We start from the raw sequence: 15,197 nt of genomic DNA on the forward strand, positions 1-15,197 counted from the left end.
CCTAGGACGTGGTCAGAGCTCAGCAAATGCTGAGAATGAATGAGTCAGTTCACAGAGTGTTATGCAAGAACATTAATAAGCCGTACCAAAAGGGCTGAAAATCCAACAATTTGCTCTCGTGCCGGACAGGGCGCTTCTGCCTATTCGGATAAGCAAACCAGGCCAGGGGCAAGTTCCAAAGCACGAGAAAACAGATCAAAGCTCACCACCACCACCAAGTCCAAGAGGTGGCCCTGACCCTTCTCCCCCTTGGCAGTCAGGCACAGTCTTGTCAAGGATCGGAACAAATGTGGTTTCAAACCCCCACGCTCCCAGGTACGAGTTTTGTAACCATTAGCCTCTGTTTTCCTATGTCAGCACAAAGGAGAGTGAAGTCATCTGCTGAGATTGCCACAAGGATGGAATCAGAGCGGTGCCCTCACCCCCACTGCCCCAAGAAACGTTTGGCAAAAGTCTGAAGACATTTCTGGTCGTCACGACTGGGGTGCAGTCCAGGGATGCTGTCAAACATCCTAAAGTTCACAAGACATCCTCCACAACAAAGAATTACTCAGCCCGAAATGTCAACGGTGTTGAGGGCCAGAAACACTGCATCAGAGATATTGCAGTTGCACAGGAAGTCTTCGGATCCGTCCCTCTCTGTGACCTGATGCACCTGCAGGCAACTAACTGCAAAGCTCTAATCAGCCTCGTCTGACTATTCCCTGACCGCGCCTCCAACCGGCCTCTGCCCACACCAGTGAGTGTCTCGCCAGGAATCCCTGTTGTCTTAGTCTGTTTGGGCTGCTGTCACAGAACACCACAGACTGGGTGCCTGAAGCCACAAACACTTACTTCTCACAGCTCTGGAGGCTGGGATGTCCAAGATCAAGGTGCCAGCAGATTCAGTGCCTGGTGAGAGCCCACTCCCTGGTACACAGAGGACCATCTTCTCACTATGTTCTCATACACTGGAAACGGCAAGGGAGCTCTCTGGGGTCTCCTTTACAAGGACACTAATCCCATTCATGAGGGCCCCACCCTCATGGCCTCATCACCTCCCAAAGGTCTCCCCTCCAAATCCTGCCATACTGGGGACTAGGTTTCACTATATGAATTTGGGGAGTATACAAACATTTGGTCTGTAGCACCCATCCTCTGATTGTTATTCAGATCCTTCTTTCACACCTGAATTCAAATCTCACTACAGAGAAGCCTCCACCTGTTTTCTGCTCTGTTAGCCTTGTCTGTCCTACTGCACCGAATGTACGCAGCGGCACAAATTACAGTCTGCCCGCCGCTGAGGCTTTCTCATCCCTCTAGCCATCCTTAGGCCTTAGCACCAGGTGTTGCCTCCTAAGGAGAGAACTTGACTCATGAAAAAGAAGAGGGCTTCTTAGGCTAGCAAATCCAAACTCCTAACTGTACGGCTTCTTCCTGACTGTCTGACTTCTCTCATCTGCAAAATGGGCACCACTGAATCCATGTGTCAGGCTCTCCCCAAACAATGAGACGCTGTTTGTGACATGTGCTTAGAGCAGGCAATAAAATGCCACTATTTCACAGGAAGAGCTTAGTAGAGCCTGATCAGCTGAATGTTAAATCCAACCCTCTCTCTTGAGCAGAGTAAGGTTTCTGTTTTCTAATTCCTTGAGAGCCAAGCATGTTGTCAGGTAGGGGAAGACAGTATCAGGCTTCAAGGTGTGTATCTGGAAGAGGTCATTTTCTTCCTGAGATATCTTACTCGTTCATCTCTCTCCCTATACGAAGTCAAAGGGCTTCTCCTTTCAAAACCTGGCAGAGGTTTTGTGGCGTGAATTCCCCACCTTTCCTGGTCTGATCACACCTCCTGAGTGGGAGCCTGCCCCCTGGGAGAAACCCCAGGCCACCTGGGGAAACTGCCATTGCCAGCTCTGCACTCCACTTACAGCCTGTTTATGAGAGCGAGGAGGGTCTACAATAGTCATCTCCTAAAGAAACAAAGGAATTCACAGCTCTGGACTCCCAGTTGTAATTTCCAGGGCATCCAGAGATTTCAGAAGGAGAATCTCAAAGGGGTTGACGGCTCAGAGCGTGGGGAGGAAACATTCACCTCCAGCCACTGTGGCAAGTCCATCAGGGTCAGGGGCATATATCCCAGCCCCCCGGGGACCCCCCAGGACCTCCTTCATCTAATTCACAGGCCACTGTTTTATGAAGTTCATGCGGAAACATCGAGCGAGGGGAAAATGTGCTGGCGGATGAGGAGTAGAGGGTGTACCCACTGTATTTGCTGGGAGGACCACTCGGAATGTCTCAGACAGGTCCTACTTCTTTAGAGTTCTAGTCTTGATGGGGAGTAAGGAAGGATGGCAGTCTATCCCTGAACAAACCCAGCACAAACGCGTTTCAGAGCAGGCTTCATGTGCCCCATTCTATCACACTGTTGGGTTCCAGAAGGTCCCCAATCCTTTACCTCCACTTCTGCTAAAGTCTTTCCATTAATTCTTGCACCAGAAGCCATGTGACCAAGCAGAAGACACCGTGAGAACTTTAGCAGCTTACCCTAAAGATATTGCTAATATGTGCAGCCGTCCCAAGATAGGGGACCACGTCAGGAGGCAGCCAGGGTCCCATCCCTGGAAACATCAAGCAGAGGAGAGCTGAGAATCTAGGAGGAGACAGCGGAGGGCTATAGCAGAGACTAATCCACAGACACGGCAACGGCTATCTGAGGAGGCCAGCTGACAGCAGCAGCTGAAGAATATTTTATTTCAGTGACTCAGAGTTTCACCCCTGCCGAGAGGCTGGTCACAGCTAAGGCTCATCAGGCTTAATATGTGAAACATCATCCAGAAAGCGGCAGACAAAAAACAGACACAAGGCTGATATATATCAAGGATGGCACGAAACCCCAGAGACTGGGCTCTACCCGGCAGTCTGCTCTCGCCCACTCCTGCCCCACTGTCTGTGACATGGGGAGAACAGTCTCTGCCTTGCTTTTCTATTGTGAAGATCAGAGTAGATGAGCATTCCGAAAAGGTGAGCTAAACCCTTAAACATTGAAGGAACTAAGGAATTATGCTTGGAGGATGAACATTTTAGTACTGCTTCTTCTGGAAGCTTCCCTGATCCTCCCTGACCTGGTCAATTGCTGCCATTAGCTCTCAGAGTACCAGGTCACCCTCCTTCCACTTACCGCGGTTTCATCCCATATTTCTCCATCTGATTCTTTAGTTTGTGTTTGTCTCGCACGTTTGATTGTGAACACAGAGCAGGCAGGAGCCGGTCTCTTTGTGTCTGCTGTTGTTGTTAGTTCTTACCATGGCCTCCTGGCGCAGGTCCTGACAGACGTCAAACGCCTGAACAAATGAATAACCACAAGCTCCGTGGTATTGGAAATAAACTTCAGCAAAGTGCCCCCAATCATTCCCGATCTGTCATTACAGAGGTGTCCGCAGGCTTCATAACCAACAGTACGCCTCTCTCAGAGACCATTCTCTCTCCTGAAATTTAGCAGGTTAATGAAGGTGGCTGGTATTTATCCTATTTCTTGGGGCTACGGAATCTTCCCTTACCTGCAAATGACTTAAAAATATTGTGCAGGCATCCTGAAACATTAAGTGACTTTACTAGGTTTGCTCTTCAAGAGAGAAAGGGGAAAAAAAAAAAAAAAAAAAAGGCTGGTTTTGCATGTAGTTTCCAGCAACCACATTTATAAAAGCAAAGCCTGAAGCTGGAACTTTGGGGTGAATTTTAAAAGAAATGTGAGTACTGTAAGTTAAATACTACTTTGTGCCGGTGCACAATGCATGGTGATTATCAATCCTTAATTATGTGGAAATCTAAAGATCTGTGGCCCTTTAATTAAGAGTCCAGTGGTTTCCAGCAAGTATGTGCACTACTGCTATTACATCATGGGGTAAATTGTGCTTTGCGCTCTCCTGCCATTTCTTATGAACAATTCCATTTTCTCCAAACTTTTTGAGCAAAAAAAAGGTCACAGAACAGTACTTTTTTTTTTTTTTTCCTGTGTTCCTCGTCCCAGGTGAAATTCCCCCTCTTTCCGCAGTGAGCTTTGGATAATGGCCTCATTAACTGGGTTACATTCCAATTTGGCAGGGGAACAGGTGGGCAGCACAGAGGTAATGGCACTCGGATGAGAGAGTCACAAAAAGTGAATTATTTAAAGGCCCCAGATGATTAAACAATGACTCTCTCTGTAGTTCATATTTTAGAGTAAACAGCATTTACCCCAGACTGCATTTTTCTTCGTCTCGGAAAATCATCTGCCTCTGCTGGCTGTGTGTCGGTCCCCTTTCTCCCCGATGAAATTTCATCCGTCCAGGAACTGTTTGCTAGCAGAAGCTGCTGATCTCTGGCCAAATGAAAAACGTCTGCATTTTCTGCTTCTCATCGTGCATCAAACCCTCATTTCCAAACACGATACCCTTTTCCTGATAGCCTGCTGCACTCCACTGCCTCTCCACACTAATTCAGAGGTTATAGCTCCTTCGCTTTATAACATTTACCAAGGGTGCGGACGAGATGGCCTCCCACTCTAAATGGATCTCCAATTTTCAGAGGCCATTATTCAGTTCCCCGCTCCGATGTCCTCGTCCTTGTCGCTTTTGAGTGTCGGTTATAGTGGAGTAACAGAGCACCTGTACGAGACCAAGCCTCCCAAAACTGGATGTTGGGGAACTGCTGAAATCCCAGCATCTCAACTGGGAGTTCTGGCATTTGGGGACTGACTGTGTTGCTGAAATGTGGCCCGATCTGAAAACTGTAACCAGAAACAACGAAGAATATGTGTGTTTGTGTGTGTGTCTGTCTGCAATGACACAGGCACCTGTGACCTGAAAAAAAAAGTGTTTTTATTGAGACAAAAGGAGCAAATTGTGTTTTGAGGGCTCCTCCGAAAAATACAAGGTGGTGTGTCATAAATCTGGACCAAGTTCAAGTTCCATACAATTAGGGGCAGCCCCTGAAATCCAGCCCAAGTGGAACATGGAACTGCAATAAGGTGTATTCCTGCAATCTGTTCTACTCGAGGCAAGAGTCTTGACCCTTACACTCAGGCGATGGTGCTTCCACCAGGTCTCTACCTACACTGAGAGGGGATCCCTATCTCTAGCCCCTTCCTCAAGATGATGAATGGATTTATTGAATATGCTGAAGTTCACATGCTGGAAGGAAAACTGGATTCATGGGACTCCACAGACTGAAATGAACAGACCACGTGACGCCACAGACTGAAATGAACAGACCACAGAGAAAGCACGCTGGGCTGGGAGCCTGGACTGCGCTCCTAACGGTGAGGTCAGGCACAGCAGCGCCAGCAGTTACCTGGAACTTGACAGAAATGCAGAACCTCGGGCCCCAGCCCAGACTTAGTGAATCAGAATCTGTGTTTTAATAAGTACCCCATTTGAAAAGCGCTGCCCTAAAGCATGTCTGTTAATCTACAACCCATGTAGGGGAGGTTGCAGTTTTTCTTTTTTAAAATCGAAGTTGTGTTACTTTCAACTGTACTGCAAAGTGATTCAGTTATACATTTATACGTATATATTCTTTTTCAGATTCTTTTCCATTATAGGTAACTACAAGATATTGAGTACAGTTCCCTGTGCTATATATAATATATATTATATATATAGTATTTTGTATACGTTAATCCCAAACTCCTAATTTCTCCCCCCTTCCCAACCCACTGCTATTCCCTTTGGTAACCATAAGTTTGTTTTCCATGTCTATGAGTCTATTTGTTTTGTAAATAAATTCATTTGTACCATTTTTTCAGATGTCACATATAAGTGATATCATATGATATTTGTCTTTGTCTGCCTTACTTCACTTAGTAGGATAATCTCTAGGTCCATCCATGTTGTTGCAAATGACATTTCATTCTTTTTTATGGCTGAGTAATAGTCCATTGTATATAGGTACCACATCTTCTTTATCCATTCCTCTGTTGAGGGACACTTAGGTTTCTTTCACATCTTGGCTATTGTAAATAGTGCAATGATCATTTGGCCCAGATCACCAGCTTTTAGAATGTGGGCTCCAAGAGGGAAATGCGTCTTCAGCCCTTCTCTAGTAGACCCTCAATAAATATGCTTTGAAAGAGTAAATGGGTGCCCCCGCGATGCTTGTTCCCCATGGTCTGTATGCACCAGACTGTCTACTTCTGGCTACAGGAATCATGTTCCTAACTCTTCAAGTTTGCTTATTAGTTGAGAACTTGTTCTAAGCCCAACCTGTGAGGTCCCGATATTTACAGTCTAACCTCGGGATCGTGCAGCAACTATGGCTACAACATGAGCCCTGAGGCAAACTTCCATTTTCACCTCAGCATTGTTAAACCCCATTCACTAACACCAGTCACTTCGTGTTTGTTATGAAAAGCCCAGAGCAGAGGTAGGGTAAGTAACACTAAACTTCCCTTCATAGAGCCACGACCCAGCCTGTGTAACACTATTAAACTTCCCCTTTCCATCATTAGCTACAAACTTGGCTGTGGTCACTTTGTCCAAATATCAGTCATAAAAGAACATAAAATAGACTCTCCTGCTTTCTCAGTCACGCTTTTTCATGTGGAATGAAAATGTCTCTTTCTAACCACAGTTGGCTTTATTGCAGGCTATCAGGCTATCGAGAAACAAAACAAGATAGAAACACACACACCCCGGCCCCGCCCACACCTGTCTCAAGATATTGGAAGGGAGAATAACGGTTTGAAGTGAGGAGAATATTTAAGGCAAATATAATGTTGGTTTCATCTTTGTTAATTTCATGCAAGGGGGACATATAAATCTCAAAGAAAGGACACCCATTATTTTTAGCTCAATCTGTTTGAATGCACCACACGGAGGGTGAGAGGGCCTCTTCAACCCTCTCTCCACATCTGAAGTTTGCCCCCTGCCCCTACACTGGGCAACTACAAGCGTTTGCTCAGCACAGACTTGCACAGCCAAGGCCAGCTCCGCCCACCCTGCAGGCGCACATCCTGCGCCCCGACCGCTCTCACACAGGATGGCGTCCCCCACACGCTGTCCCCTCCCAAATACAACTGCTCGTTTCCCATCACCCTCATTCACACTCCCTCAGAATGTTTCTGTACTTTCCCACTTGCCCCTGACTCGGACACATGGTGACCTAATGGAAAAAGTATGGATTTTGGAGTTAGAAGCCAATGGTTTAAAATCCCTGCCCTGTCTTCTGGTTGTCAAATGACGTTGGGTAACTCATTTATCATCGTTATGTCTCCATTTCATCCTCCGTAGAATGCAAGGAATAGTCTATACCACATTGGGCTGCTCTGCCCGTTACAAACATGAGCCCATATAAGGTCCATAGGATAATGGTTAGTGCATAGTGACGGCACCCATCCTCCCCACCAGGCCCTGGTATTCAGGCTCCTGAGGAGTCTTTATACACCAGGCCTGCCTAGCCAGGGGGATGAGAGGCTTACGGAAGCCCACCTCACCTCATAGGTCAGATGAGACCCAACTCTTTCTCAGTCCTTTATCTTTCCAACTGCCATAGAAAAGGTACAACACGCCATCTTGAAAGCCAGTGAGTGGAATTCTAAAGTCTAGGAGGGAAAACGCATTACAGAGAATCGAGACACCAATTTTCCAACCAGATAAAGCAAGCTAGACCTCTGACAAGCTGTGTGACCTCAGGCAACTCACTTGAGCTTTCTAAGCTTCCGGTTCCTCATCTCTAGAATGGGGATGATCATGGCTCCTTGCAGAGATTGCAGTGGGATTAAGTAAATGTGTTAAAATATTAAAAACAGCAGATCCATAACTGGGGATAAATAACTGAGCGTCTGTCCTGTCTCTTGCCTTTTCATTAAAGGTCAAGGAGCATCGACCCAGAGGAGGCTGCCTTCACAACCTGCTCCTCAGGCAGTGACAGCTACTCCTGAGCCATCAGCCCAGGAGTGATCACTTGAGCGATTCATTAGCATAAGTATTTCACAATAATGTCATTTTAATGCTCCCCAAAGAGCACCTGTTATCGACCCCACAGATTGGACCCTCCCCGGCATAAATCATCAGGAAGCACCTCCCATGCGTCTGAAATGAAGGAGAGCCATTCCCACCAATAAGGCAAATATTAAACAAACCCAAACAAAAAAACAGGCAAAGCTCAGAAAAACCCCACACTGTGACTTGAAGAGTTGATCAACTGCAGATCAAAACCTTTAATTTCTCCTCGGCTCTGGGTTGATGACAGGAGCTGAGCGCCCACTCCTTTAGAGGTGATTACTTTGGTGAAAAACAAAGGCTCTCTTCATCAGACCTTGGCCAATAAACACCCGCAAACCTGAGACTCTCTCCCAGAGAAATATCCAGATCCTGAACAATGCCACCACACCACCAGATGACCCCATATAACAGGGCTATACAGTGACCATTGCCCCACCCCATGGCCAGGTTGCGGTGAGCAGAACATGATTCTGTTTCCCTGAGTAGGTCATGAGTTAGTCAAGGGTACAAGACACGCTTTGTCCATGCCAGGATCCAGGCCCAGCCTAGGTACTTGATATAAGTTGGTTGAATTAATTTCCTCAGGCAAACAAGGGGTGATCAGGGCCCACGCTGCCTCTCCCACAGGCCTGGCATCCACTTTGCAGGTTCCCCTGATGACCATCATGTGAAGGTCACAAACCTGTAATTCGACCAGACCCAGCTAATGACCACCTTCTCACTGAGTCCTCCTCTGGCGTTTTGCAGAAAAACAAGACAATTTATAACAATAATAACCCACACTTCCTCCAGTCCCACCTAGAACTTCTCCTGCATCACACGCGGGGCCCATTTTATATGACAGCATCTGTGCTCTCAATTGATGGCAATGGAAACACTGTCATCGTGCAAGACAGGGAGAGGATGAGGGACGTGGAGACACCATGTCGTCTGGAGTCAGACAGACCAGATTTGAATCATGGTGCTGCCAGGTAATAGCTGAATGGCCTTTAGCAAGTGACTTAACGTCTCCATAAAATGCTACAATACTATCTATCTCACAGGTTCTTCATTCATTTTGTCTGTGAATATTATGGAGTGCCTTATTTGCCAGTCACTGAGGTAGGCACTGTTTTGTTCAACTGAGCAGTGAACAAAACAGACACATCCCCTGATCCGATTCGAGTGGGGTGTAGAGAGGTAACCTCTTTGAAAATTGCTAGTCAACGGAAGCAATTCGACCAGCATGCATTTGTTTCATCTGTAATGCCCAGGACCCTGCCTCAGCATAGCCCTTGCTTCATACATAATGAGACTAAATTAAGTCATTACTTCTAAAGTCGCCAGAGCCGCATCCAGCAGACTGTAAGCAACATGGTTTCTCTTCCTAGTTAAGCGTAATTCAGTTCAGCAGTCATGTCATCTCACGTCATGATGCCTTCCCAGGGCCACACTTAGCTCTAGGTTTGGGAAAATACCAAGGAGAACGGGTCATATTCTGCTAGGGTGGAGAGAGTGATGGGTAAACAAAGAAATATAATTACTATGTAATATGCACATAAAAGTTAGACAGATGTGCAAGGCTCTACAGAGGAAGGAGTGAACTGTGGAGTTGGGGGCGGTGGGCCCTCCGAAGCAGTCACACCTGAGCAGGCGTAGGAGGGGCAGGAGCCTCGTTAGTTGTCGTCCATCGTCACCCTGCTCATTTGGTACATTACTTGCTGAGTAACTGTGTGCGCATAGCTCCATGCTGGATTCTGAAGGTCAGGCGCAAGGACAGAGGCTCTGCCCCGAAGACTCTCTGCACAGGGTTGCTGAGGAGCTCGTGGTGCTCAGAGATGGGTGTGCCTGGAATTGGGGGGCAGGGGGTGGGGTGTTTCAGAAGAGGGGCGTGTGGACCTTAAAGGGGCAGTGACACTGGAGCGCAGTGAGAAGGGAGCCATGCTGTCGTGGGGGTCACATTTCCTGCTTGTCCTCGCCTGGACTTTTCCTCTGGGGCACGACTTCTTCAAGCACGAACCATCACCTCTATGGAAGAACAGAACCATATGGAAGGGGAGACTGCCACTGAGAACAGCTATTTTGGGTCTCGAAATATAAAGCGTGACATGCTGCATGGCCTTCAGAAGAAGGGCGTGGCTGCCTTCTGGACAGATCGCAGGTGCTAGACAGGCTGCTCCGGGGTCGCGAGCTCCGTGGCAGGGTGGCAGCCCCCAAGCCTTCCCCAGCAGACAGAAGCTATGGAAGGCGCTGGCAAGGACCCAGCAAGCGTGGCGGATGAAGGTGGCGGTTTCTGGCCCACCCTTCTTGACCAGAGACCATAAATTACCAGCTGCCTGACAACAGCCAATGGGCAATGTTGAGCTAAGCAAAGCAAGTGACCTGGGCCCAGGCTGAAGCCCTGTTGTCTTTCTTTCTCTGCTTGTAGAAGCTGCATCTTTTAACAGAGGGGGCAGGAGACAGGCAGAAGGGGGTGATGGATTAAGGACCAAAATTGAAAAACAAAACACTGAAGAGGCCTAACCTTCCCCCAGAGTCTCTGTATCTTTTTACCTCCATCCCCTTATCTCTCTGTCATCACTAATAAAACCTTGACGACAATATCAACCAAAGAGTAAAATTCAGCATCAGAGGCTCTGCGAACCTCTGTCCAGCAGGGGAGAAGCAGATAAAGCCAGGCCTGTGAGATACCCTCTGATGCCAGGCCCTGGGGAGACTGCACCCACAGGAGAAGGGGTTGGGGGCTGGAGTGACCTGAAGAAGGCCTGAGGCTGAGGTAAAGAAAGAAGCACATCTCCATGCTTCTCCCCCAAAAGCACCTTTGCCCCACCAGCCTCTTTACATGTTTTCGGTTGATCTCCACACTTGAACAATTTGCCCTTGGTAATGTGAAGGGAAGTGACTTGATAATCATGACGAGCTGAAATGTGTCCCCCCAAATTCATGTATATTGAAGCCCTAATCCCCAGTACCTTGGCCTTGAAAGAGGTCATTAGATCAAAATTAAGTCTCTCCAGTGGGCCCTAATCCAATATGGCTGGTATCCTCATAAGAAGAGGACACAGAAGAGGCGTCAGGGATGTACAGCTACAGAGAAAAGGCCCTGTGAGGAGCAGGAAGAAGGTGGCCGTCTGCAAACCAAAGAGAGAGGCCTCAGAAGCCACCAAACCTGCCAACACCTTGATCACGTACTTCCAGTCTCCAGAACTGTGAGAAAATAAATGTCTGTTGTTGAAGCCACCCCATCTGTGACGGCAGCCCTAGCAGACTAACGCGATGGTCCATGGTTCTATCTGAGATAATGCACGTGACCCAGGGCACGCTCAGATTGACAAGGCGGGTACCGAGCTGGAAACCGCCAAGCCCGTGGCAGCACACCAACACACAAAGAAAGACATACGACATGTCACCCACCCACATCTATGGTTGACATAATGGAATACTCAGCCCTTCCAAAGGTCCAGTCCTCCCTTTTAAAGGAAGCAAACCATTTTCAATTGCTTTGGGGTGGGGAAAGTGAGGAGCTTGTCTTTATAAAGTGTCACAATTTGTCATTTGAATGGTTTGGTTTAGAAAAAAATGTTTAACTCATAAAATATCTGCTCAATTTGACCTAAGTAGTCACAGTGGCAGGTTTGAAAGCCCTGTTTCCATTTGGGGCAATGCAGTTATACGTGTAAGCCAGAAAGTTTGCCCTTCAGGGCACAGGGGAGCCCCATAAAAATGACACAGACGCATTGCCACGTTTCCTATCATTGAGCTCAGCTGTCTCTGAGAGCTTGGGACATGTATGGCATCTGTGGTACTACTAGGACAATTCCCCACATCCCTCTGTAACCTGATGCCTTTGTCATACTGAAGAGTTCCAGCCAGGAGGAAAGGCACTAATTGAAGGTACGTGGTTTCCACTCCTTCAGGGAGGAAACACATTTGATGGCTTCCTACATCTCTGTCAATCAACAGGCACGTATCGGCAGCCAGCTGAGTGTGGGGCGTTGTCGAAAAATGTAGAAATTCGAAGAAACAAATATCCCACTGGCAACATTATTATGAATCAGACAAAGGAAGGATCTGGGGCAAGAACAACCATTCCTTGGAAGCAATCCTACGATATAGTGTGCCCTGCACAACTATAACCCTTTACTCCATAATGATGAGTTTATGGCTTCTCAATTTAGCCTACAATACTTTGGCCTTTATTTCCTGCCTACTTGTTGCTAGGGAGTTAATTCTGATGGGCAATACTGGGCATTAAATACAGGCACACACACCAACCCAAGCTAATTTCCCCTGCAGTGGCTGTGGTCTCAGTTATTTTCACCAACCCTCCTTCCAGTCTTCTCTTCAATTGCCACAAAGCACAGAGTTGAGTACTTGACATTTCCTTTGAAATAAGACTGCAAGTTAAGTGGACATTTTCCCTTAGATGGTTATTCCACGCCTCCCTACAGCTATTCATGCCAGAGAATGTGGATTTCACCTGTTCCTTTCATACACACAAGTCTGCTTGAAATTTGCCAGCAGGTCTTCAATAAAGAAATAGCCCCGATTGCTCATTAAAAGCGAGAGAAAGCAATTAAAATACAAAAGGCAGAGCAAAGCTTAACACTTGGAAGTTGAAAGTTGAGCAGGCATTGCTGAAGGTGGGGAAGCAGTTCTGGAGGGTGTGGGAAGAGAATCAAGTGCCCTAGTCAGCGATTTGCGGATGCAAACAGATGCATAGAGGAGAGGAAAGGGAGAGGGGGCAGCGGAGCCGTAGCGGGCCTGGTGCTCAGCATTCTTTTCTCGTTTAATTTTATTTATGTCCACCTAAACTCACTTAATCCATTGAAATGAGCTAGATGTGAAATATTACTTCTTTTTAAATTTCCCCCCCCCTTTCTTTCTTCTCTTCAAAGCTCATACACAACAGATGGGGCAAACTTCAAAAGCATGTCAGCTGTGCAGTAAAACAAAAGCCCCCTCGACTTAGAAGGACCACTGTTGGTTTTATGTTCAACTACGGTCATCTTGAACTTCTTAATTTCTGAACAAGGGACCCTGCATCTCCATTTTGCACGGGACCCGGCAAATTATGTAGCCAGTCCCGCTCCTAGAGTAAATGCCTGTCCAACCCAGGCTGTCCTTTTCAAACCCTTTGCCAGAACCCTAGATGTAACCAACCAACTTCTCCTGCCCCCAGCCCCACCCCGGCCCCGCTCAGCTCTTCTCCGGTCTGCGGGACAGACCTTCTGTTGGTATTACTTGCCAACAGGATCAGGGGTAACTTGAAAGAGGGTCCGGGATGTATTGCAAGTTAACAGAAGAATTTCTGGATGACATTTCCTGGGAGCATTTTTGGTTGGCCTGAAGAATTTGTGGGGAAGTGATTCTCTCTTCAAATTGTTCCGTTCCTGGGTAAGTAGCAGAGAACTACTATCACCATACGACAATTGTCCCAGGCAACGAAAATTCATCCTAGGTGTTAATTAGCTCAATATTGATCTCATCTAATATGCAAATTAGGACACCGTGGTCTCATTAGCGTCATCTGTGTTTCCTTTAAGCAAAACTAAATCTCTTGCCAATGCAAGAAAAGGAGAAAAAAACAAACATCAGTATTTCTCTTTGAAGCTAATGAGGATGTGATATGTCTCTTTCTTTGTTAGGAGGTAGCAAGTTAGGGAAAACACATTTGAAATATGCCCAGTGTGGCTCGACCTCATCTATCAGAGGCAAGAACACGGCCCTGACTGGTTACTAGGCTTTCTGCAGCTCGCTTGTCCAGAGGACCCGGGCCCAAGGAGACGGTGGGTGTTTGCAACGAACCCCGGACGAGTAGATGAACAAAGTATGGAGATGCAGCCTTCAAGAGCCCAACTCAGCAGACAGCCGTGGCATCACCTCGATGATAAGAGAGGGAGGAAATAAATTTACTTAATGCCATACATCTTACAAATAAATTGGAAAAGAACAGAGATTTCAGCTCAAAATGTCTTCTCCTTCCAGCTTCCCATTTTAAGATTTTAGAATTTATGGAAACAATAATCAAACCATCAACAAAGACCCACATTGTGCCCCAGAAGTCAGGCTTTATGTGCTGGTGACACAACGGTGCTACAGAGCAAGGACTTTAGGAATAACTCGACTGTGAATTCTGCACCCGTGAGCTCTAATCTTCACAATAACTCTGCAAGGCATCCTTTCTCCCCTTTTACAGATGATGCCACTGTGGTTCAGGGTGGTGAGGTCACTTGTCCAAGGTCTTGCAGCTAAAACCTGGCCCAGGTGGAATGAAAAAATAAAAGGAACATGACAGCCCGTGGGGAACACAGCCTAATTAGCGAGGTGTCCTAGGCGTGGTGGTAGGAGGTTGAAAGGATGTGTGACCCTGTCATCCTGAACGCTAACGCCGTGTGGATCTCCGGAATTCTGAGGCCTCAAGCCCAGGGTAGCTCCTCCTTGCTGTTCTCCCTTTCCAATTGTGACTGGTTATTCCAAACCTGTTTTGTGAACACAGTCTGCTTTCTGGGACAGGAGAGAGACCTGCCTGCATTCCAGCACTTTCTGGGAACTGAAAACTGGAAACCGCTCCCCAGGCAGACGGAGGCTGATTTCCATAGGTAGCAAACCGTGTCCAGAGTCACAGCCGTGGTGCAAGGGGAACTCCCGGCTGAAGCCCACCAGGGGCAGGCAGGGGAAGTCAAGAGGAGCTGCCCTCCGCTCCCAGGGGAAACCGGAGAAAGAGACCTTGGCCTCCCTGGGACCCACAGAAGACAGGTCCCATGCTGTGAACTGGGCGTTCGCCCTGAAGCCTGGCAGCTGGGCAGAAGGGAAGGCACGTGAACGTGGCAAGGCCACGAGGGAGCACTTGAAAGCACTGCTGTCGCCACCAATGCCTCCATAACCAACAAGGGACACGGGGGCCATCTGACAGCTGCATGGACAGATCTCCAAGTCTCTGGAGACACGTCTACTCTCTCCTGGAACCTCCGGAGGATGCTTCTAACCTGTCCGAGAGCTTTCCCTTCCATCAGTCACTAGGAGCCCCCAAAACAGGCAGAAAAGGATGTCCCATTTGACAGATAGGAATATTCAGGCTCCCAAAGGCAAAGAGGTCTGCTCGATCAGACCGAGGCAGCCTGGGAGTAGCAGCTGCTTCCAGGCTGTCTCCTCTATCCCAGCTCCCGTGCGGGGGTGACCAGCTGGCTTTCTCCTAGGATTGTCATAGTGTCCACCTGAAGCAGGGACTGTTGTGGGGATGGAGAAACTGAGGGTGAG

The 15,197-nt window shown here is 47.6% G+C and overlaps 1 long non-coding RNA gene across 3 annotated transcripts in view; it reads right to left on the reverse strand.

Moving 5' to 3' along the window:
- Nucleotides 1-3,245, reverse strand: part of LOC136793102 (uncharacterized) — a 162,546-nt gene extending 159,301 nt beyond the window's left edge. Inside the window, exons 1-2 of one of the 3 annotated variants that reach the window (XR_010837914.1) lie at nucleotides 3,158-3,242; nucleotides 2,524-2,597 (exon numbers count right to left, since the gene is read on the reverse strand). This is a non-coding gene — a long non-coding RNA (uncharacterized lncRNA). Of the gene's footprint in view, nucleotides 1-2,523; nucleotides 2,661-3,157 lie in introns of those variants that run through there. The other 2 variants (XR_010837912.1, XR_010837913.1) reach the window with 2 other exon arrangements.
- Nucleotides 3,246-15,197: the final 11,952 nt, after the last annotated feature.

Source organism: Kogia breviceps, chromosome 18, assembly GCF_026419965.1.
Source record: "Kogia breviceps isolate mKogBre1 chromosome 18, mKogBre1 haplotype 1, whole genome shotgun sequence".
In the NCBI taxonomy this organism is placed as follows: Eukaryota; Metazoa; Chordata; class Mammalia; order Artiodactyla; family Physeteridae; genus Kogia; species Kogia breviceps.